The sequence below is a fragment of the Morone saxatilis genome, unplaced genomic scaffold (assembly GCF_004916995.1).
Source record: "Morone saxatilis isolate NCDOM2014 unplaced genomic scaffold, NCSU_SB_2.0 Contig10, whole genome shotgun sequence".
In the NCBI taxonomy this organism is placed as follows: domain Eukaryota; kingdom Metazoa; phylum Chordata; class Actinopteri; family Moronidae; genus Morone; species Morone saxatilis.
The window spans coordinates 10,711,154-10,718,626 of NW_023339652.1; positions in this window are offsets into that span (position 1 = coordinate 10,711,154).

The window sequence follows — 7,473 nt, forward strand, 5'->3', positions numbered from 1 at the left end:
CAAACACACACACACACAGGTCAGATTTATGACATCCTCCAACATAACAGAGACAAATGGTTGTGCATAGTTGTGTGAATGGGAAGATGAATGGTGAAGCTATAAAACAACACACAGGGAAGGCGCAGCTGACATTGTATGTCTTACCCAGCCCTGCTTCGTGCTTACTGCCATGTGACATGAATCAGATGGTGTTTCTGTTGTACCTCTATCATTCTGTATGAGCCAGCAGTGTTTATGTCCACTGCTCATTTTACCGGCTCATTTCTTCCCCACAAAAGGTTTCCTGAACATCAGGGGCTTCGTTGATGAATTTGATGAGTTGTACTTAGAAAGTATAATCACACCAAACCAAATGATTCAAAGTAAAAACCTTAGTTTGCTGAATAATGCACGATATAGCATCACGTTTTGACTTTGCAACATGCAAGATGACCCAGCAAGTTAGTGTCCTCGGCAGTGTCATCCTCATCCTCCGTGCTCTGTAACAAACATCGCTTTATTGATTTAAAGTGCTCTCAGGTATCTAGCTCACTTTTACTACTCTGTCTTATAAAAACCACATCCTCCTCCCATTGGACGGATAACCGCCTCTTAAATCAAAGCAATAAAAAGTTCACTGTCTTGTTGCGTTTTCCACTTTAATTTTTCTTTCTCTCTCTCTCTCTCAACAGCTTTTTTCCCCTCTTCTCTAGCTCTAAATTGTCTTGTCTTCATCCACCTCCATCTCTGTTATTCTCTCCCACTTTTTTATTAATTTTAAACACAAGCTAAAAGTTTCTGGGCAGAAGCTTACCGTTCACAGCCGACTGAAAGGAAGAAATACTGCCCTCCAAAGTGTTCTGCAATGAGCCTTTCCACACTTACTCAGAAAAGCAGCGGGAGGTCTGGGCCAATGTGAAAGGCATTTTCACAACTCTTTCCTGCAAGTCATGACTCTTGAAAAAACACATACATGTTGGTCACACAACTGTGTCCTTCACTTTGTTAAGCCCAGTATGATATGTAACAAGAACCCTGTTCTTCAAGCAGATTTCCAGTAGTCATTTTGCAACAACAACAATCAAGACTTACACTGCCTACGAGCATCTGTTTAACACTCCGAGCTAAAAAAAGAGGCGTCTGGTGGACACAAGGTCGAACTCCATGTTCACACTGCAAGCAACACCATCAGCAAGTCAGCGGAAGTCCATTCACTGATGAGTGACTGGAGGAAACTCAACCATAGTGTGGAAGATTAACAAGCTTGTTAGCTGAAAAAAAAAAGACGGACAAAGTGAACTTCTCCTGAATATCGCCCATCAACAGCCAATCAGATGTTTCGGTTGTTTCCAGCACAATAAGTGACAAACAGATTATAGCCTACTGAACTGTAGGTTCATTTCAGCCATTTGAGGCTTTAGTTCTCTTCTGAAAGACTACGGAACATAATCTCTCTGACAATACTCAAAATAACATTTCAGAACTTTTCTTTTTCTACTGGCTTTGTTTATTTCTAGGCCAGACCAGAAATTGATACCACCCTCATGTATGTCCATGAAATATGGAGCTAGAGCCAGCAGGCAGTTGGCTTAGCTTAGCCATGAATACTGCTGCTGCTAGTTAACAGCTACACCATGTAACTCATGTTTTTTTCATTTCAGTGGTTAGGCAAACAAATTACAACAATTATTGAGCCTTACATGTACGGGGAAGCATACTTTTGAACTTGGAGAGAGGCAGGCTTGCCATTTTCAGCCTCCTGACTTCAGCTATACTATAATCTAATCATCTAACAATCAGCAAGAAAGCAAATAAACATATTTCCCAAAATCTCAAACTACTATATCTACTACAAAACAGCTGCTAGGAGTCACGGTTAGCGATTGTTAGATTGAATTAGGTTGCTTTAGGTTTAGTAGTTTGTGTGTAACTCAAACTTTCAGTAGACACAGTGGAGTAGGCCTGATTTCTCAAGTAAATATTCTGTACTGTATACACAGTGTAACATTAAAGGTTTAGCATTTGTGGAAGGCCGACCTCCTCAGGCATTTCACTGATTGATTTACTGTCTAGTGTGGTGAGGAAAATACCTGCCAGAGAGATGGTATCAGGCCTACCTGCAGACTTATTAGAGCCCATCCCAGTCCATTAGTCCATTATCTCTCTGTATCTCATTCTTTCTTTCTTCCAGTTTTCTCTTGATATGAATCAACATTTTTATACAATGGTTAATTTGTTTGACTCCCTCTTGTCTGACTATGTTTCTCTCTTTGTCTTCCCCCTGTCCCAAGTATAAGACTAGACATTTCTCACTCGGGGCAATTATTCAGATGACTGCAGGGTCAAGCTGGTCCTTCTGCCCACGGCTACATTTCACCTCCTGGGAATGAGTGATGAGCTCTCGAATGTAATCGCAATCTTGCACGGAGGCCATATTTCCCACTTAGCTCCATTTCTTGGTTGCTTCACAATTTTGCATTAGGCATGTCTGACCTTTCTCAAAAATTGGCAACACCGTAATGACGTAAATTGCTGATAATAATTCTCATTTAGGGAGTTCATAGCGATGAGTTGCTGTTATATGAAAATGGCAATGTCTGCCACTTGGTTTTTCTTACTTGAACTGAAAATTGACTTTTTTTTACTTTATTAACTTTTTCTACTATACTTTCTTCAGACTAGACAGCATGGTTACGCTGACCTGACTGAGGTTAGCTAGCCTTTAATTAACTGGAAAGAGTGTTGTGGGACATCCCCTATCATCAAATCACAGAGATAATGGCTACATTAGCAGCATCTCAGAGACGGAGCAAGGAGACATAGTGCTGAATTTGTCTGGAATGTGGCACCAAGCCAGATAAGTAGACAAGCTAAAGAGAGAGCTAAAGGCTAAGCACTAATCATATCTGTGTATTTCCCCCCCTTTCTTTCCCACACCGCACTCCTAATTTTTCTGTCCCATTTTTCTCCCACTCTCAGTTCAGCTGAAAAAGTGCCAGGAAATGCCCTGTGACACCAAGATTCACAGTGTAAATCCAACTGTTCACAGTGTGAGCAGCAGCCCTACATGTAGGTATGAGTTATATGCCTGTGTCTGCCCACACACTACTGGCTGACCCCACTTTGACCACACTGTAATGCAAAGGTACTGCAACTAATGGCTACACGCCCCCTCATACTGATAAACACACATTCACAGCTGAATAATAATGTACTATGATCTGTGAGATTACTTGTGATAAGACTATATAGGCCAGAACATGGTGGCACATCTGCTTCCCTCTTCCTCTCCTAGTCTACCTTTACATCTTATCTTTTTTAATTATCTGTCTTTTTCATCCTGAAACCTCCTCCACATATTACTGTGAGGTCAGTATTTGGCATGCATCGCCTGAAAAGTCGTTTTAGACTAATTGTTGTCTGTGTGTATATAGAAGTACACGAACTTGTGTGTCTGTGCCCACAGCTGGAGTCTGCACACCGTGTTGGGGGGAAAACATTAGTAAATCCTGGCTAAGCAGACCACATCCTCTTCACCCTAAAGCCCTGCAGGTAATGAGACAGGGGGGTGTTAACTCTTAAAGGGGCAGCAGGAGATGACATGGGCAAGCGAGATTCATTGCCAAACATCCTTTCCTACTATACAGGAGGAATTGTTTTCCAATTTATTGCAGTATACTAACTTGGGGCTTTCTTCCAGTTAATTAACCTGTGTATTAACCTGTGGAAAAGTTTTGTAATTACACAATTTTACTGTTTGGCTTATGAGAATCCCACCAGCTGAGAGGATGTAATGAGAAACAGAGTTATGTGAATTATTTCAAATGGTTATCATATTGAACGTTGGCTTCAGTTACACATCCTCACCTCCGCACTCACATGTGTGTTCAGCTACACAAACAAGATGCTTAATGAACGCCATTTGAATCAGATTTGCATTCAAGCATGTGAACAGACAAACAAGGCGATGTCACCACTGCTTTGCATCTGAGCACTTGATTGGGCAGCCACCAATGTAATGTGCCCGCAAGAACATGATTAGACAGGCATTGAGCATCTGGCTAGTGTCATGTGAAAGTGAGTGACCACAGTTTACAGCTGATTGCCTTAAGTGGCAGTCTGCAGCACCATGGTGAAACCGGCCTTAGGAAAACTGTATTTGCGTGCTTTTTTGACATGAAACTCAAATGATCACACATGGCATGATACTTTAAGTAAACCTAAGCAGTTAAGTTCCCATAGCCTCTGTTTCTGACCTTGGTTAGAAAGCTATGACACAGATAGAAACCTTATCAATCAGAAACCATTGCAAGGGGTTCACACAAACCACAAATGTCAACCTTGTGGTGGAAATACATTAGCAATTAGGATTCTATGTATGTTTGTCTTGAAGACATGGATGTCTAGGTACAAAAAATTGTGCCAATGCATCACTTACTGTAGATAGATATTTTACATGGATACGTGGAAATTCTGACCAGCTAGTGGTGCTAAATGAAAAGCCAAGAGATCAACAAAGTAATTCATTGGGATTCATCCTCTGGGGAACATAAATATCAGTAGAAAATTTCAAAGCAATCGATCCAATGGTTGTCAAGACATCTTACCAAAAAACAAAAATGTGAACCTCATGGTGCCTCTAAAGGAAAAGTCAGGGCATGACCAAAGTCAATCATCATCTTGTCTGTACAATTTTTATTGCCACCCACCAAATAGTTCTTGGGATATTTTAGTCTGGACCAAATTGAATGAACAACCAACTGACCATGTCGTGCACATTCTCAACAGAATACATCATACTACCTCATACTGAGACAACATAGGTCTATGCGTTGAAAAGTAAGACAAGTGTTCATTGTCCCGAATGACCAAACTCTGAAAACAATCAAGCATCTTTGTGTGTGTGTGTTGCAAACATAAATACATGCTTCATTCAAATAGTGTATGGAATAATACCATTTTGTTTCAGAGAAGGGATGTTGTGACCACATCCTCTCCTCAGTAGGGCTTGTGTTTAATCGCCTCTGTTTGATTTCACTCCTCATTTCTGTTAGTCTTTAGCTTAGTGGTATAACACTGTGTCCACATCCTGTCTTCGAAGCTGTGAGGGTAAAAAAAAGAAAGAAATGGAGAAGAACATGAATATGTTGTTCAGTTCACATGCATGTATGTTTGAGCCACACACCGTCTCTTAACATCTTTTGGGTGAGTACCAGTGAATGCCTCTTTAAGTGCCAAGTTTGTCATATGGAAAAACAACCATGATGAGCTAGCATCACTGTTCTGATTAATGTGCTGTTTATAGCACAGCACGATGCAGGTATCCCATTGTGACTTACATTTTACATAAATATACCACATGTAACATTAGACAATTCTTCAAACCAACTATATTGAACTGAAAGAAGTGAAAATGTAACTTTGATAGCCAGCATTTTCACTTTTTACAGTTGACTGTAAGTCTGAATGTTGGAATGAAATACTTGTTGAGATGAGTATTTTTTGTGGTGAAAGAGATGCCAACTGAGGACAAGGCAGCGGGGAGGAGAGCAGCGCTGAGGAGAGCTGGCTGTTAGCAGACATAATGGGAACCAGACCTGCTGGTAGAGAGGTAATTAAACTGCACAGCACAATGGCGTCACCACTCGTAAACTCTTCAAGAGAAGTTTTTACCTCGTAGCTCTTCCTTCTTTTCCTATTGACTCCTGTGCATCCAAGATCTGTTAGAAGTGATTACATTGAATTTGGTGACAGGATTCAGCTTAATATCATCCCTTGTAGCATGGAAAAATAAGCATAAAACCCACTAAGTCCCTGGACTACTCTTTCAATAAATTCTTAGTTTAGTTTTATTTTACAATGTCTAAATCATCACATGCCAAAAATAGCATTCATAACATAACCCTTTAAGCCCTTTAACTTAACAAAGTAAAACCCACTAAAGAATTTCACATTTTGTGATAAACAATCAATGTTTTGCTGAAGAATAATTAGGATTATTCTGGCAACAAACTTACTGCCAACAAATGACTCAAAACCTTTTGTCTTTGGTGAATGATACTGTTTTTCCAGTTTACAAACTCATGAATGCTGTTTTCTACATCTCTGCTTGCAATTTACTTGTGGAAATCTGTTCAAGATACAGATTAGACAATTTCAGCCCAATTATTGGATGTCTGGTAAAGTTATGTAGCAATTCAAGGACCAGCTATGCACAGAAATGAAGACTTACAGCTTCTGCAGTAGTGTGATACTTGATTTTACAGGCTAATGTTCACAGGTTTTCTTAACAAATGTAATTGTACATAAAGAGTCCAGCTGTCTGACAAATGACTGTACATGATGTTATGTTGTTAATGGTTTGGTTTAGACATTATTAAAGCTGCACTAAGCAATTATTAGATAATAACTAAAGATCAAGTGACTTGTGAAAACGGTCACACTTAGTGCCAAACACACACAGAGTTATCACCCAACTCTGCAGTTCTTCTCAGCTCTACTGAGAGTTTTAGCATCTTTCAGCTCATTGTTTTGGTTTTATGGCCTAGAGCCATGACAGACAGCTGTTTTCGGTGAAAAAGCTCTAAAACCCATACCTGCCCAAGCTAGCGAGCTGGTGAACCCATAGGGAAGCCTGAAAGGAGAGTGACATTTGGACTCAAAATGAATGCTTAAGTTGTATGTGTCTGCTGGAGGTGTAAATAGGCGGCGGTTTGCTCATACATTCACGATAACTTTTAGAAGGCTTACAGTTTGGTCTTTGTTTTAGGTGTTGTTTGTTTTGTTGTCATACAGTCAAGGTGTGAAAACAGACAAATACTAGTGAACAATAAAGTTATATTGTCCATAGTGGCAGCTGTGTGTACACAGGGAGTGGATCAAATCTATCTGATGTGTTATTTCTTTGTTAACATTGAAATTATTGACTTTATAAATCGGTAATGTGTAGCTTAGGTACACCAGCCATCCTTGGAGATGTGCAGAGGTGCATTTTGCAACCTCTATGTGGAAGTGATAATAAATTCAATAAACATCCACTCATTGGGCTAAGCTAAGCTCACTTTTCAACATTCCTTTAAACTGCATACAGAGGAATAAAACAGCATCCAGTTTGCTTTATTTCCAACCAAACCAAATATCATTTGAGGTTAAACCTTATCACTTGCACTTTTCCTCCACTCACGATCCACGAAAGCAGTTGGAAGTGAGAGCACAATCATGTTGCACCCTGAGGAGGGTGTCAGGGTTCAGGGGGCATCAGAGCGGTGCAGGTCACGACCTGCCATGTCACACTCTAATTGTGATTGTCATGTTGATGGAGAGGAAAGAGACTGGAAAATTAGCAAGCTAACATAAATTTTAATGATAGGTACTGGGCCGTGGAAATGTGAGTGTTTATGTGGGAGTGTGAGTGTGTATGTTATGTATGTAGTGTGTGTGTGTGTGTGTGTGTGTGTGTGTGTGTGTGTGTGTGAGTGATAGAGAGAGAGT